General features: G+C 40.6%; 1 long non-coding RNA gene across 2 annotated transcripts; it reads left to right on the top strand.

Moving 5' to 3' along the window:
* Positions 1–862: 862 nt before the first annotated feature.
* On the top strand, positions 863–7,555 carry LOC119249237 (uncharacterized). 2 transcript variants are annotated; one of them, XR_008552478.1, is made up of 4 exons: positions 863–1,009; positions 2,215–2,329; positions 6,328–6,417; positions 7,338–7,555. It is a non-coding gene; the product is annotated as an uncharacterized LOC119249237 (long non-coding RNA). The 2 variants fall into 2 exon arrangements; XR_005126108.2 differs by lacking the exon at positions 2,215–2,329.
* The last annotated feature ends 1,657 nt before the right edge of the window (positions 7,556–9,212 follow it).

Consider the following 9,212-nt stretch of genomic DNA (forward strand, 5'->3'; position numbering starts at 1 on the left):
GGAAGTTAACAAAAGAGAAAGGTAGATCCTAAAGAAAAAAATAAAAAATAAAATCAAGACCTCATTCTATGTGAACTAAGGAGAAGTTGACCCTGATTAGTAAGTATTTGTTAGCATATAGGAGGTCCACCTACCTAGGAGTATTTAGAATATATAAAATATGGGTTTACGAGCTTTTATTTTAAAGAAAAAAATTATTAGCATACCAATACAATTGAAAATATATAAACAGTGAAAAGAAAATACAAAATTTCATAGGCACTGCTGGTTATCAGTAGTAAAGAAACACATAATGTACTAATAGTGCAGTGATTTTCTTCCAGAGGAAATTTAAAAAAAAAAATTATTTCATTGTGCTAAGAACATTTAACATGAGAGTTCTCCTCTTTTTTTAAATAATAAATTTTATTTTTATATTCCCCATACAATTGCAACCCCCCCCATTCTGACCCCAATCCCTCCCCTCCGGCCCCCCACCCCCCACAAACTGTCTCTGGTTCATAGTTTTTTGTTGATTTTGATTTTCACTTTCTTATAGTTATTCATTTTCCTGGTCCCTTATTTAAGTTTTCTAGATTCCTGCTGAGTGAGACCATCCGGTATTTTTCTTTTTCTTTCTGGCTTATTTCTCCTCTTAACAAATTTTTTAACTTTATATTATTGGTAACTATAGGTACATCCGAAAGAATTTTTAGTAGATGAATGTGGGATAAGCAGGGGGTGAAAAGCGTCGGGCTTTTCCCTACCTCCCAGTGCACATGCGCACTCAGCCAAACAGCGTGGCGCCGGTGGTGTGGTGTGCGTGGCGTGCGTGGCGTGGCGTGTGTGCGTGCATGCGTGCGTGGCGTGGCATGGCGTCCCGCAGTGCAGTGTGCTGTGGTGCCAAGGACGGAGGAGTGGTGTGGAGTGGAGTGGTGTGGAGTGGCGTGGAGTGGCAGGGCGCTGCGGAGCACGACGACAACGACTGCAAGCGGAGAGCGTGAAGACACCACCAGGCCTGCTAGAACCGGTAATGGACCCACCTGGTGTGGGTTGGTTGCGCGGCAATGAAGTGCCACAAATATCCAGCAGTGACAACAGTATGGGGTAAAGAACTGTGTAGGGGCAGGATGGCCACTGGGCAGGTTATCCATGATCCGAGCAGACGGGTAAAAGAGGAGTCCTGGAGCTCTCAGTGGCTTTCTCAGGCTTTACCTGTAGTGTGGCAAACAAGTACACTGCAGGCCGGGGGGGCGGGGTAGTGGTGAGGGAGAGCAGGAGGTCAGCAGGCCTCCAAGCCCCAGGCAAGTCTTCATTCTGGGCTTTTCTGGCTTCTTTCTCCCCGCCTCTCTCCTGCTGCTGCTTCTCTTGCTGACTCTCTCAATACCCCTCCCAAGGACCATAGAAGTAAATAAGACAGCTTACAACAATGTAACAACTGCAGGTGCCCCATCAGGCAGGGCAATCCTAATGGTGCGAGGGCAGAAAAGCCTGCAAACCATTTACCCTACAAATTGTCTCATAAATCCTCGGTAGAAACATGATTTGGTCCAGCATTTTTATACCAACGTTTGTCAATATTTGTAGAAACTTGAGATATGCATTACTTGTGTCTGGTATATATAGTATTGCATTCACAGATATTTATCCAAGAGAAAAAGCATTCACAATAAAAGCAAATTTCAAACAAAGTTAAACATTATCCATGAACAACAAAAAGTCAAGTGGGCATTTTGTTAAACCTTTAAGCCAAATTTGGACTGAACAAAACTTGCAACAAGGGCTTAAAGACACAGCACTAACAAGCTATAGCCAACCACTGCAGCACCTGTTGGATTAGATCCCTATCTGCCGAGGAGCAACCCACATGGTGCAGCAGACCTCTCCTGTCTTGCTTGCTATTCCCTCAGCAGTATATTTCAGTAGATCCACCTGTTATGTTCCCCACTCTGTCTCTGGTGAATCCTTGCTCCTATACCTGTTCCCCATCTGTATGTTTTCTTTGGAAAATTGCCAATTTAGTTGTTTTATTGGGCTATTTTTTCTTCTTGTTGAGTGGTATGAGTTTTTCTAAGTCTTGGATATCAGTCCCCAGTCAGGATGTACAAATATTTTCTCCCATTAAGTAGAAGGTCTGTTGGTGGTGGTGATAGTTTCTTTCACTGTGCAGCAGCTGTTTGATTTGACGTTGCCCCATTTGTTTATATTTCCTTTTTGTTTCTCTTGCTATTGGAGATGAATCCATAAAGACATCACTGAAGTCCATGCTGTGAAGTGTCTACCTTTTTTTTTCCTTCTATGTGTTCTATGGTGTGCTTCAATTCCACTCGGGTAGAGCCAGAGCACCAAGGTTTGTATGGTAGGTTGCTGCATCTGCCATAGTCTCTAAGCATTGCTCCTTACATAAATTTTATTGCTTCAAGTTGAATTTTCTCAGTGTCCCTCAGGCAAAGTCAACACTGGGCCCGATGTGCAAGAGGTTCTCTAGTTTCACCCCAAATCAAACGACCCTCTGTGATCAGTTCTCCTGTGGACGACTTTCAGATTATCCTCCCTATAGCAAGGCGGGAGGGGCTTCACACTGACACCATCTTTTCTTATGTCCCTATGCAATGTATTTTTTTAACGTGACATTCTGAAAGGTCACAGAGAAGTTAACATGTTTCAAAATGAAATAATATTGATATGTTGGGTTTATTTTTGGTGGAGGGTTGAGTTCAGAAGCATGTCATTTTTTTTTTCTTTGAAAATTGTTGCAAATATTTTTAAAATGGCGACTTGATTATACTTTGTGCACATACAAGATGGTGTAAAAGTGACATCCTTTTCGAAAATTATCATGAGGCATGTAAATCATTGACTTGAATTTTAATGAAGAGGTAAAACTAAGATCTCCTTTCCAGGTCTCTGTCAAGAAAAATTGCAATGGCCTTTCTAATTAATTATCATTGATATAAAGTATTTTGAAGTTGAAAAAGAAAAGAGAATAGCTGTAATTAATGCAAGTAATAGATAATACATTCATTAACATTATCATTTTGTGAAACATACTTTTTTTATTTTTTTAAACACTAAAGAGCAGAGAGAACATCTTACATATTTGTTTAATGCATTTAATGAAATCTTAATCTTTAGATTCACTCAGATCTGAAGCAACTAGCTTATAAATTAAAATGAGAACAGTAAACTGATAATTGATTAGTTCAATGTTTGTGAAGGCTATTGTGTACTTCTCAGCCAGAGGGATGCCAGGAGAATTTGCCTTCCATGTGTTTGGGGGTCCTCAGAGGGAACTATTTAATTAAACCATGAATAGTAAACTGAGTATGATTATTTAATTAAACCATGAATAGTAAACTGATAATGACTAAATCTTAAGTATCTACAGAAAAATCAGCAAAGGGTGATAAGGAGATGTAGGTACTTATATTCATTATAAATATATTGACTGTGGGAATAACATAGTTCCTTTCAAGATGATGAACAAAAAATATGTTAAAATCATCTCACTTCTACCTATCTCATATTTATTAAAAATGTTTAATTCAGATTTATAAATAGGTGACCAAGGACACATATGTTAAAGTAGAAATACATGGGGGTGGGAGCAAAACGATACTGTTTGCTACAAAAGCAAGCTAAGGTTGGCTGGGGGGTGTGTGTGTGTCCCTGCAATTGTGCACTAAGGGCTAATACTACATGAGCAATTTTGAGGTCATAAAGTAGGGACATTAAACATCTCTGGCACCTCTCTATCTATGTATCTATCTATGTGTTTATCTACCTATCTACCTACCTGTATAGCATCTTTCTATCTTAAAGTATAGAGTCTTCAGGTGCAGAGTGGTATGGAAAGCAGGCATTACCATTTCTCTCTGCCTACTCACTCTGCGCAATAGAATCCAGTCTTCTTTCTCATGCATTTTTTACACTAGGCTCTTTGAAATTAAATAGATTTTTCATTTGGTTGTGATGAGCTGGACATCGAAGACAGAAGTAACTTCTATCATATAGGCAGTCTAGTCTGTCGTTTTTATACCACAGACTTGATACCCAAATTTTCTAAGCAAATTCAGTTTTGTCAGTGAAGTGAGCACTGGATAGTGAGTAATAAGCCTCCACTTTCAAGTGAAGTTAAAAGGAAAAAAAAAAAAAAAAACAACAAAACAGAGGTCAAGTGTTATCTCAATGTTGCATCTTAGTGCTGTCTCTCTGATTCTTCTGAAGATTGTTATCTCACAAAAAGATGTTGCTATCTTACCTATTTTGCACCTCCCTCCTTAAATTTGCATCACAGAAGTAGGAATATATTTCATTTGTTAAAATCCCTAATGTTACTCAGAATAACACTGTTGTCCAGTATGAGAGACTCAAAAATTTTTGTGCTTAATAGTCATCAATTTTACCACTTCTCTTTTTCATCCAAGTAATTGTAGTTGTAATTAGGTTGAAATATGTTCTTCTTTGCTTATTTTCCAAGATTTACAATTTTGTCAATAACTTCAGCCTTCAGTGTCTTCATTTTACATCTCTAACTATGTGAGCAAATTTACATGGCTTGTCCTACTGCTGAAGTCGGGTCAACTCAGTTTTGCATGGCACTAAATCAGCACACTTCCCTGTATCCCATCTTTTCTCTGCATTTATTAAATACTAGTATCTGGATCAGATGACATGGCATACAGCAGTGGTCTGTGAACTGCACACTGCTGCTTAAATGGAAATAATGGCTGTAGAACAAAGAAAAATGTGTTCCTTGAAAATCAGCCAAGTCAGACCCCTCTCAACAACTTACATCAGCGTATTCCTGTCCAGCAATAATCTAAAACATTAAATTATAAAATCACCATTTACTGACTTAAACAAACTTTTCAATATATGTTCCTTTGAGTTCATTTCTTAGCTTTGGTATCTTAAAACATGTAAAGATTAAGCTATAGCTCTTTCTCTCAAGAGTTTAATATTCTGAAAGGACATCATTATTTGTTTTATTTATTTTCAACTAGGGTAATATTGGAGTTACCCTCTCAGGGTACCCCCGCCACCAACTCACCCATAGTCCATCACCTTCGATCACTGTGCTGCCTTCTCTCTTTAGTCTCTCCCCTTCCCTCCCCTCTGCCCTTTGCTGTCTCAGTTCTGTAGTTAGAGATCCAGGGTTCGCTTTTCAGTTTGCCTTAATCTGACTGTTAATTTAGTTACTTTGTATTCCATATATCAGTGACGCTGTTGTCATTTTGGAGTCTGTGGGTTTGGAGTGCGGGGTCCTTGGGCTCACTCAGGGAAAGGTGTCACCAGAGCTCCTGTTTCAGGAACAAGCGGCGAGTTTTCCAGGCCAGTTTCTCCACAGGCAGCGACATTAGTTATAGTTAAAGGGCAGGTTTATTAGGAAAGGGATGAAACAGTTAAAGACACTTGCACAGGCACAAGCAGGCGAAGAGATGCCCATGAGGGACAGGTTTGCCAAGAGAGGCCTGCATAGTTGCAAGGGGCGGCATTGATGGGTCACTGGCAGGCAGGAAGGCTGCTGCCCTGCAGAGGGAGAGAGTTGGTGAAAAGAGGCACCTACACAGTCACAGGTGGGCAGTGGGAGTGCTGCCCCAGCCAGTGCAGACACTGCACTGATACTGATACAGTTTTCTTCTGCTTGGGAGGGGCCACTCCTTGTGAGTTGGCTGCTAATTTTGGATAACTATGTAGAATTTGAAAGGGACCAGAGATTCTACAATGGGCTCAATCGCCATATCTTTACCTTTGGGGTCTGTTGGGCTCAGTCTCTGTATCTTTAACCTTGGGCCTGTGTTCTACACAGCAGTCTGATACCTGCTTGGAATTTATGCTTTGTAATCTAGGCTTCTACGCCTCAGGATACTAGTGTTGTCTGTGCCCCAGGATACTATACTAGTCTCCACAACTATGTGGATGGTTATGCTACTCTCTTCTACCCCCACCTCCTTGTGTGAGCCAGGTTTCTGGTCTTGGGGCCCCTCCTTTTTCCTTTTTTTTTTTTTTTTCTATTCTTGTCCTCATCAACACCATCCAATATTTATCTTTCTCCTTCTGACTTATTTCATTTTGCACTATCCTTTCAAGCTCCATCTATAATTTCTTTAAATATTGTCATGATAACAACACAAAACTTGAAGTCATATAAATATTAGAGGACAGAGACTGCATTTCAGGGATGAGAAGACACAGAAAGAGTTTTAAGAAGGGTTCCTTAAGGAAGTAGCTATTTCCTAAATCTTAAAGAAGTGGTATAATTTATAGTTGATCCCAAGATATCTAGTTCTAACCCTGAGATTTAGTGGAGTTTAACAAAAAGCCAATATTGTTTTTTTCTTTCAGGAACTGTGCAAGACACTGGCTATGCACAATGTACAGACACATTGTGCCCCCAAGAGGAGAGACAGACTCTTCAAAAATGACTGCAACTCAGTAAGTAAAAATAAGAACGTGAATATGGTGCTGTGTGGACAGAGAGAAGACAATGGATGATTATTGCTTGAGGAAGAACTAAGGAGTTAAAGAGGCATTTAAGATGAGCCTTACAGGATGAGTTGTAGCTTTTTTGGTGGCACAGAGTGGGGAACTATTTCAAAGAGGAAAGAGACACTGTGGAGACAGATACAAAGGCATGAAATTATATAGTTTGAGAAAACATACATATTAATGTTGGAGAGAATAACCAACAGGATTCTTCTTAGATTCAAATTAATATCAAGATTTACAAGAGTATCACAAGCCCCATCTGGCTTCAGCTACTCAGGAGTTAGGCCATGAGCATAGCATTATCAGGAGTTAGGCCATGAGCATAGCATTCCAACCACTCAGTGTGTGCTCACAGAAGAACATATATCTTTTCATACAGTTAACTAGCAACTGTATTTTGCCAACCCCCTTAATCTCCACCAGATGAAAGCTCAGGTAATGGGAGAAAACTTCTAATTTGCAGGTGTGTGCCTAGTTTAGAAACATCATCCCCCAAATAAACCAGTGTCTTTTAACCACTCCAGAGGATATATTCCAGGGCCTCTGCATACAATAAGCCAGGAGCAAGCGTTCCCACTTTATGGAATTTCAAACCTGTGACTTCACATCAAATTTTTATTATTGATACACAAAAATCTTAATCCTGATGCAATTTAATAATCAAGTGTTGTTTTTCCATAAGTAATGCTGCTTAAAATCACACTTGACAATCTACTTTTATCAAATTCTCTGGGGTGAAGACAATGTTAACCAAAGGTCAAATTCTCATTCAGAATGTAAATGAGTTTAGTCACCCATGTAGGGCACAGCTTCTCAAATTTTAGTTTGCAAACAAAGAATCTCCTTGTTAAACAATCATATTCCAGGGCCTAAACTTGACTTTATACATGTAATGAGAAGATAAAGTGCTTGCATATGTGAATATTAACACACGTCTGGCATATTCTGAAGCATCACATGGTTTGAGAACCACTGGAAATGTGTCCCTGGAAAACAAGATGAGGTAAGAAGTGGTTGAAATAATTTATTCATTCATCTAATGTGCATTTATTTAGTTATTTTACTAGATAATAGAGACAGGATTGTGAGGTGGCCTATGTTCTTGCATGTAGAATTTACAGTTTTAACTTAAAATAATGGGGAATTTTGTCTGAGGGAGCAAAATGATAGAATTACTCATTTGTTGTTTTTTTTTTTTTTTTAAATGACTCCATTATATGGTCAATTTCATCCAGTAGAGGTGAGAATGTCCTAACACTATTTGAGCAAGTGTATGTTGAAATAACTAAGTGGGTGGAAAGAAGCAGGAAGTGATAAAGCTCCCCCCACCCCAAAGCATTATCTGAGGTTGAGAAGTAAAATGGATCACAAAGATTTTAATATGCTTTATGTCTCCAAATCTGTCTCCTACCACTATCCCCTTAGCAGTTTGCTTTCTAACCAAACAGGTCTGTCTTTCATTCAACAGTGTCATTGTTTGCAACCATCACAGGCTGGGTGGCTTCACCTTTGGTTTTGGTGGTTTGAAAGAGAATTTTGGAGCCCTTGGAATCATTTTCACAGGTTTTAGTGGTAAGCAGGGGAAATAGGCCAGCAGGGAGACAGTAACTTGAGTCTCCTGCTAGCCTCTCTATGCTCTTTTCTCTGGACTTTCTCTGACATTGTTTGGTGGTCCTTTCCTCTCATAGCTGTGCTGTCTCTGAGTAACACCATTATAGCCCTGACTGCTAGGCTCAGGTGTGCACACTCCAAGATAAATGATGTCATTTTTGGAGTCTGTGAGTTTGGAGTGCAGGATCTTCAGTTCACTCTGCAAAAGTTGTCACCAAAGCTCCCATTTCAGCAGCACGCGGTGAGTTTCCCAGGCGAGTTTCTCCACAAGACAGAGACATTAGTTACATTTAAAGAGCAGGTTTATTAGGGAAGGGATGCAGGAATAAAGGAAACTTGCATTGACATAAGTGGTCAGGAAGAGCTGCCTGAAAGGGACAGGTTTGCTGAGCGAGGCCTGTATGGCCCCAGGAGGTCAGCAGGTCAGCATTGAGGAGAGCTGCCTCCTCTGAGGGAGGTCAGTGAAGAGAAGCCCCAGCCTGGTGTGGGTCATGGCAGGCAGAAGGCTGCTGCCCTGCAGAGGGAGAGAGTTGGTGGAAAGAGGCACCTGCATAGTCACAGGTGGGCAGTGGGATTGCTGCCCTGAGCCTGTGCAGAGACTGCACCCATATAGTCTTCGGTTTGGGAGGGGCTCACTCCTTGGAGCCTTTCAGTTAGTTGCTGATTTTGGATAACTGTGTAGAATCTGAACAGGACCAGAGATTCCACAATGGTTTCAATCTCCTTATCTTTACCTTTAGGGTCTGTTGGGCTCAATCTCTGTATCTTTACCTTTTGGCCTGTGCTCTAGACACTCCCTCCAGCAGTCTGATACCTGCTTGCATCTAATGCTTTGTAATCTGGACATTGCAGCCTAAGGATCTTGGTTTCCATACCTGTATCAATGGCTGTGTTAATCTCTTCTACTCCCCCCTCCTTGTGTGAGCCAGGTTTCTGGTCTTGTGGCACCTCCTTTTCAGTTTTTTTCTCTTCTTGTCCTCCATCAATGAGTACACACCCTTGTCCAGGTGGCCATAGTCAGGCACACATGCCCCATACCCACACACCTTCTGTGTTAACAAGATCAAGGCCCCAGGTGATAGCCACAGAGACTAGTGGTGTAAAAGCCTGATCGACTTCATTAGCCTTAC

The sequence above is a fragment of the Talpa occidentalis genome, unplaced genomic scaffold (assembly GCF_014898055.3).
Source record: "Talpa occidentalis isolate TD23 unplaced genomic scaffold, MPIMG_talOcc4v2.1 talOcc4.17, whole genome shotgun sequence".
Taxonomy (NCBI): domain Eukaryota; kingdom Metazoa; phylum Chordata; class Mammalia; order Eulipotyphla; family Talpidae; genus Talpa; species Talpa occidentalis.